General features: G+C 39.4%; 1 long non-coding RNA gene across 1 annotated transcript; it reads right to left on the bottom strand.

Annotated features, from left to right (window-relative positions):
- Positions 1 to 3,657: 3,657 nt before the first annotated feature.
- LOC134622596 (uncharacterized) lies at positions 3,658 to 4,619 on the bottom strand. The gene is made up of 3 exons (XR_010093014.1): positions 4,563 to 4,619; positions 4,111 to 4,197; positions 3,658 to 3,729 (listed from the first exon to the last, which is right to left on the bottom strand). It is a non-coding gene; the product is annotated as an uncharacterized LOC134622596 (long non-coding RNA).
- Positions 4,620 to 6,415: the final 1,796 nt, after the last annotated feature.

Raw genomic sequence — 6,415 nt, 5'->3', positions numbered from 1 at the left:
GAGGAGCAAGGAGAGCAGCCATGATGGAAGCACAGGTATGTACCACCAGCAGATAGAGGAAGTGGCTCTATAGATATTTATAGTCAGTCCTCATGCATATGCTGTGCATATAGTAAGTGTCTGTCATGAAGGTGTCATGTGTGCATATCTGTGGTCAGTAAAGCTGATTGTGATTAATAGCTACACTACAGAGAGCCCAAAGAGTTGTTGCATTGCTTGTTAGCCTTGTTTAGGGAGGGCTGGGGTTTCTTTGGAGCCCCAATTCATTAAAGTTAGTTCAGCACCAAGTGAAAAGAATCCCTGAAGACTCAGCACAGAAAGTGTGGGAGAGAAGTTTGCTTTGGAGACATGGACTGAGTTAGAAAACTAGCCAACATGATTTATAACGGACAGTCATCATTAATGATGGAGAACTGAAAGGACATGAATGCTGCGCTGTTACACTTTTTAATAGCTGGAAACTTTAACTGTCATCAGAAAACATCAAATATTCTGGATCCTCTCTGCAGCGTCTCTTCTTTCCTCTGTGACTTCCATGGATTTTAGCTCAAAATGTTTTTAAATGGTTTGTCAGCAAACTGACCTCTGACCTCTGCAGTACTGACCTGTACAAAGAGCTGTCAGTCTCAGCTCTTCTCTCCCAGCACTGGTGGAGCAGGTGTAGTTGCTGCTGACAGCCATTGTTGGTTTTCTCAGAGACAGGCGGAGGTCTGAAGTGTTGAGAGCATCAGCTCTCATCGATGTGCGCCGCTGTAACGCTGCTTTTGTCCTCTGAGATCACCAGGTATGAAATCCGAGTACTGACAGGGCAGCAGGACAGATCTTTGCCCCTCATTCACTTCCATGAGCACAGCCAAGGCATGCTGGGAAACTGAGGACACAGCAACAGATGTAGAAATGACCTGCATGCTGTGGGTTTGTCTCAGAGTCCTCACAGGTGACACATTAGCTGCAGAAACCCAAGCCAGGTGTCTGAATACTGACACATGGACTCTTCCCATCCAGAGGGAGGATTTAGTCGCACTTCATAATAACGACACAATAGTGAGCATTAGTATGTAGTTTATTAATGGAACCAGACCCAAACTGGTCCTTTTATACTTTCAGGACCTCCAAGTCTGCACTTATGTTTATTATCAGCTGGAGCCCCTCCTCATTCTTCTTCTTGCAACCCTGTAAATTTTGGGGTACCCCTTTGGCCCCTAACCCCCTATGAACAAGCACTTTGGCGACAGTGGGAAGGAAAACCTCCCTTTTAACAGGAAGAAACCTCTGGCAGAACCAGGCTCAGGGAGGGGCGGGGCCATCTGCTGTGATTGGTTGGGGTGAGAGAAGGAAAACAGGATAAAGACATGCTGTGGAAGAGAGACAGAGATTACAGTTTTTCTCAGTCGCTTTGGTGCGTTTCTCAGATCAGAATTGAAATTCTCACAACTATTAGTTCAACCTCCACAACACTCAGTCATTTGTGCACATCATAGTAGCAATTTCTCCCCTCTCTGAACAAACTGCAAATGATCTTGGACATGAATCAGTTGAGTAAGTACAAATATCTAAAGAATGGTCACTATCTCCTTGCTTTCATCATGAAGGTCACAATTATTTATACTTGTACCGGCTGAATAGTCATTGTCCATACAACTAATAGTCTTCATTTCATTGCTTCCGTCAGTGCACTCAAAATTGTTGAACATCTTGTCAAACAATTTGTACACCCATTTTGAAAACCCTATTTTCAAGGAGTTTCCATGAAAATCTCCATAAATTACTTTTCTCAGGTGAACCTTATCTCACACTAATGAAAATTGGTGTGTGTTACTGTTACTTACAACCAATGAAAAGCCTCTTCTACCCAGTCACACGTGCATCGCGTTACAGTATCCCCTACCCTACAAGTATATATATAATGTAAACCAACAGACAGGATTGGCATGAGGTGCATACTGAATCTACAAAACTGGACGCTCTTTATAGGGACCTAATCCCACAAAATGAAAGGGATGATCCTGGTGACAATCGGACAATGTGTGTAGTGGTCTGGGATAATGTTAGCTTCCATCACTCTGTTGTAGTCAGGCAGTGGTTTGCAGCACACAACAGGATGCTTATGGAGTTTCTTCCTCCTCACACTCCATTCCTAAATCCAATTGAGGAGTTTTTATCTTCCTGGAGGTGGAAGGTATATGACAGGCATCCACATACACAAATGACCCTGCTAGCAGCTATGGATGCAGCTTGTGATGACATCACAGCAGAGTCCTGCAGAGGGTGGATTCGACACTCCAGAAGATACTTTCCCCGATGCATCGATAGAGCTGACATTCGCTGTGATGTTGATGCAAATATGTGGGCAGACAGATGGGAGCGTCTAATATCAATGGTTGATATGCAGCAGTGTCTGTTTTTCATTTTTCTTTTTGTTTCATAACTACTGCAGTAAGGTTTACTGTCTAAGTGAGTTTATGTTTGCTGTAAAGTGTTTGATTTACTGTGTTTCCCCAGTTGCACAATGCTGTGCACAGTTTCAATCGAATATTATCAAGAGTGCATACACTGTAAAAAAGAAAAAGTTGAGAAAACGTAAAATTTCAAGGCAACATGATGCAAGAGATTTTTGAGTTTTCTCAACTTTTGCCAACTGTTGTTGACTTAACTAAGATTTACAAGTTCTGCCAACTTGGATCTTCTTGTTCACCTAATTAGGATAATCCTGGAAGTCTAACGAAGTAATTCTGGTTTCAATGCCATGTATTTCTGCCTTCACCAAACACAGATATTCTTGTTGAGTAAACATACAATTCTTACTCCAGTGAGTTGAAAATTTACCTATATAAACAAAGGAAAATGTATGCTGTTATTATTATGAAAAAACACTCAATAAATAGATAAAGAATAAAACAAAGCGCAAATTCAATGTTATCTAAAAGCTTATTTATTTAGTTCAACAGTCTTTTCGGTACATTTCAGAATGTCATGGGTAGTAGGATAAATTTCTGTAAAAAAAAAAAAGAAAAGAAAAGAAAAGATAAGAAAAAAGAAAGAAGAAAGAAAGAAAAGAAATAACAAACATACAAAAACGTGTTGCCAGTTTCTTTTGGGTGCTTTGAGCAGCAGAGATGTTAAAAATCCTAGAGTCCAGAACCAAAAAAGAAAAGTGTCCAGCAACTTAATAATTCATGCACACACACACGGACCGTCTTGTAAAAGCTGAACATAACTATTGCACATTAAATAGGGTAGTGCCACAAACGATTGCCTATGTACCCAGACATTGACATTTTACATGGGCTTACTATGATGAACTATGGAAGTTAAAAGTTATTAGAAATGTTACCATCAATGAAGAGGAAACTAACACTATAACAAATCTTTTAAAATACTACAAGACAAACTTTCACCATATATTGTCAACAATACAGATTCATCTGACTAAAATTTACATTTCGAATAAAGATTTATCCACTTCGCCTTCATATTTGTCCGACCAGGTCAAAATAAGATGGCAATTGCTTCAAAGGTAAAACTCATCTGCTTTTGATAATCAATGTTGAGGGCATACAGAAGGCCAAAGAGCTATGCCAGGGCAGTAGAGAGATCTGGAATGTTATGTGGCAAGATGTCCCCTTCCAAACCAACTGCATGTTCTCGCACAGACGTATCGTCATCTTGTAGGATGGTGAGGATGGCACCTGATGCACCGTTCAACACTGGTTCCAAAATGTCAGTGTCCTGAAGAAAAGTAAAATAGGAATTATTGAAAGCTAAGAAAAACTAAAGACAAAAGAAATTTCTAAAGATTTTAACTTTAACCTCTATACCATGCTGGTCGTTCGACTCATGGAGGTTTTAAGAAGAAAAAGCTTATTTTCCTTTAATTAATGCCACCTTGTGAGTTTTGTACAAAAATATTTTCTGCTATGGAACAACCACTAACAATGCCCAGGTGCTGCTCAGCAGAAAAAAAAGGAGTGAGAGTTATGACAACTGCAATCCCCACTATAAAATTATCTGGACTGCACTGAGGAAGTATACATTTCCATTTTGGATTAACTCATCCTTTAAAAACATCTCATAGTAATTAGTTTTACTTGCATTATTTTTTGTACTTACTAAGCACTTCAGGAAAACCTCTGTTGCATCTTCTCTTCAGGAAAATGGGCAGGCCTCTCAGTGCAAGTTGGACACAATGTTGAATGTCTAAAGAGTATTCAGTGGAAAACAAGAATTTCAATTAGTGAAGTAACATGGTGTACTATACACAATGCAAAATCAGAACTCTCGTAGTAATGAAAATAAAGCACAGGTCAGACCCAGCAACACGCAAAACTTACAAAAAAAACAAAACAAAAAAACACCATGTTAACAATTTTACTTTCTTTTTACAAATTAAATAAAATACTGCCAAAGAAGAACAAAGTAATGACTGATGACATTCATTTTTACTGACATGTCCACTGATATGTTTTGTTTGAAGCAAACATCTTTTTCAGTTTCTGTTAAGAGAAAAGTATACTCCCTTCTAAAAATGTCACAGGATCTGTGCACAGGAGCACTTCACTCACCTGTTCATCAAGTTTATCCAGGAGGTCTTCCATCTCCTCACAAAGAACTCCCTTCTTCTTTACAGTTTCAGCAGGCCAGGCACAAATTTGTCAAGGGATGCATTGAAGGTCCCCAGGAGGTCTTTTCTTGTGATCCGATGAAATTCTTCAGATATCTAAACAATACATTGACCAAAATATTTATTCAGCACAGAAAATTCCTGGGTAGCTGTCTTGGACAGTCTGCACCATGTTATATGCCTGATTGTGTTATCAACAGAAAAACCTATCTACTTCAAAAATCTCTCATGAATACGTCTTTTGCACAGGAATAGAGATATACTCCACAAAACCCAGTATCAATATGCAAATACATATTATGTTCTAAGTTGCACCAAAATCTGTGACCAATCAGATTCTGTGACCTGCATTAGAATTCTTCCCCTAACCATCTCAGTCTATAGAAGTCCTATTTCTAGCACAAAAAGAAAAAAAAAACATGCTAAGTCAAAATTATGAGATTGCCTTTCTGTTTCAAAATTTTGATTTAGCATGGGGACTCTTTTCTTGTACTGGCAGAAATGTTCAGGGTAAGGATTTCAATATAACACTGGCAAGGGCCTTGACTGGAGTGGTAGCACAAGATAATAAAGTTGGCCAATGCATTACCCCAGCAAATAGTGTACTACTTCAATATAGTCAATCTAGTATAAATCATGCCCAATTTGAATAATAATTAAATTATAAATAAATTAGGACAGTCTTACCTCCTCAGATGAAAATAGCACAGGTCATCTCTCCTGGACCTCAGATACCATAGGCTGACACTCCATGACCTCTCTCCGCCTGAGAGAAAATGTTTGCAATAATGAAACATTACAATATAATGTAGGAAAAAAACGAGAAAAAAAAAAGTTACGGATCGGACTCCACGATCCTTACTGCGCATGTGCAAAGTCGGACCGTACAGATCGCGTCTACCCGTGGAATTGTACATAAAATCAATACTCCACCAACAAAAAGGCTCTTAAAACAATACAATACTTTCCACAGTTTTGAAGGATGGGTCAGGTGTATCCTTCGTGGCCCACCCTATGCCAGAATTCATAGCGCGGCCCAGCCGATTCTAGTTTCAAACAATGGCGGCAGCCACTTAATTTTAATATTACTCTTATTACTCTTTCTGGGTCACAAAGTAAACTTTTAAGATATTTTCAGGCGAGAATGTAGCTGTGTAAATTTCAAATATCTGCTCAGTTTATTAAGACAACACATTTTTGCAAAAATGCTTTTACGTTTTCGGAGACGTCTGTTACCACCAGCTTCGATAGCTAGCTGGGGATTCAAGGCTCGCTAGAGCAGCGAGAACAGTGAACTCCTGGCATATCATTTTCACCCCCCCCCCCGCGGTCCTTCGCTACATGATATACAAGTCCCTTAGAAAATCCTTGTAGAAAATCCTAATAACAGATGTCGTTAGCTTACCTGCTAGGGGAAATGGTTGGCAGCTCCCGCACTTGTCCAAAAAATGGTCAAATAATACACTCCAACTTCAAACCAGGTAAAATCCGTAATGGTCAAAAAATTGTAATTTTCATCCAACGTTGGCCACGTTTGTTCAAATTTTCTTAGCAGGTTTTCAGTCCAGAACACATCGACAAACCACTATCACACAGTCTGCTCAGGCTCGTTTGGTCTAGTTCAAACTTGTTCAGACCACGTGTGCCAGTCATCTACGGGGTTTCCCACTGGTTCCCAACTCGACTCAAAAAATCTACTCAAAATTTGATAATCTTTGTTATGCTCACTAGAAAATCTTAGTTAGGACAACAATGGAAGAAATTTGTTGGGCAGACAAGCTTTTTTAGGTTGTA

This window comes from Pelmatolapia mariae, unplaced genomic scaffold, assembly GCF_036321145.2.
Source record: "Pelmatolapia mariae isolate MD_Pm_ZW unplaced genomic scaffold, Pm_UMD_F_2 NODE_ptg000080l+_length_54083_cov_1, whole genome shotgun sequence".
Classification (NCBI taxonomy): Eukaryota; Metazoa; Chordata; class Actinopteri; order Cichliformes; family Cichlidae; genus Pelmatolapia; species Pelmatolapia mariae.
Note: the sequence above shows the minus strand (reverse complement) of the source record. Positions and strands in the feature narration are given on the sequence as shown.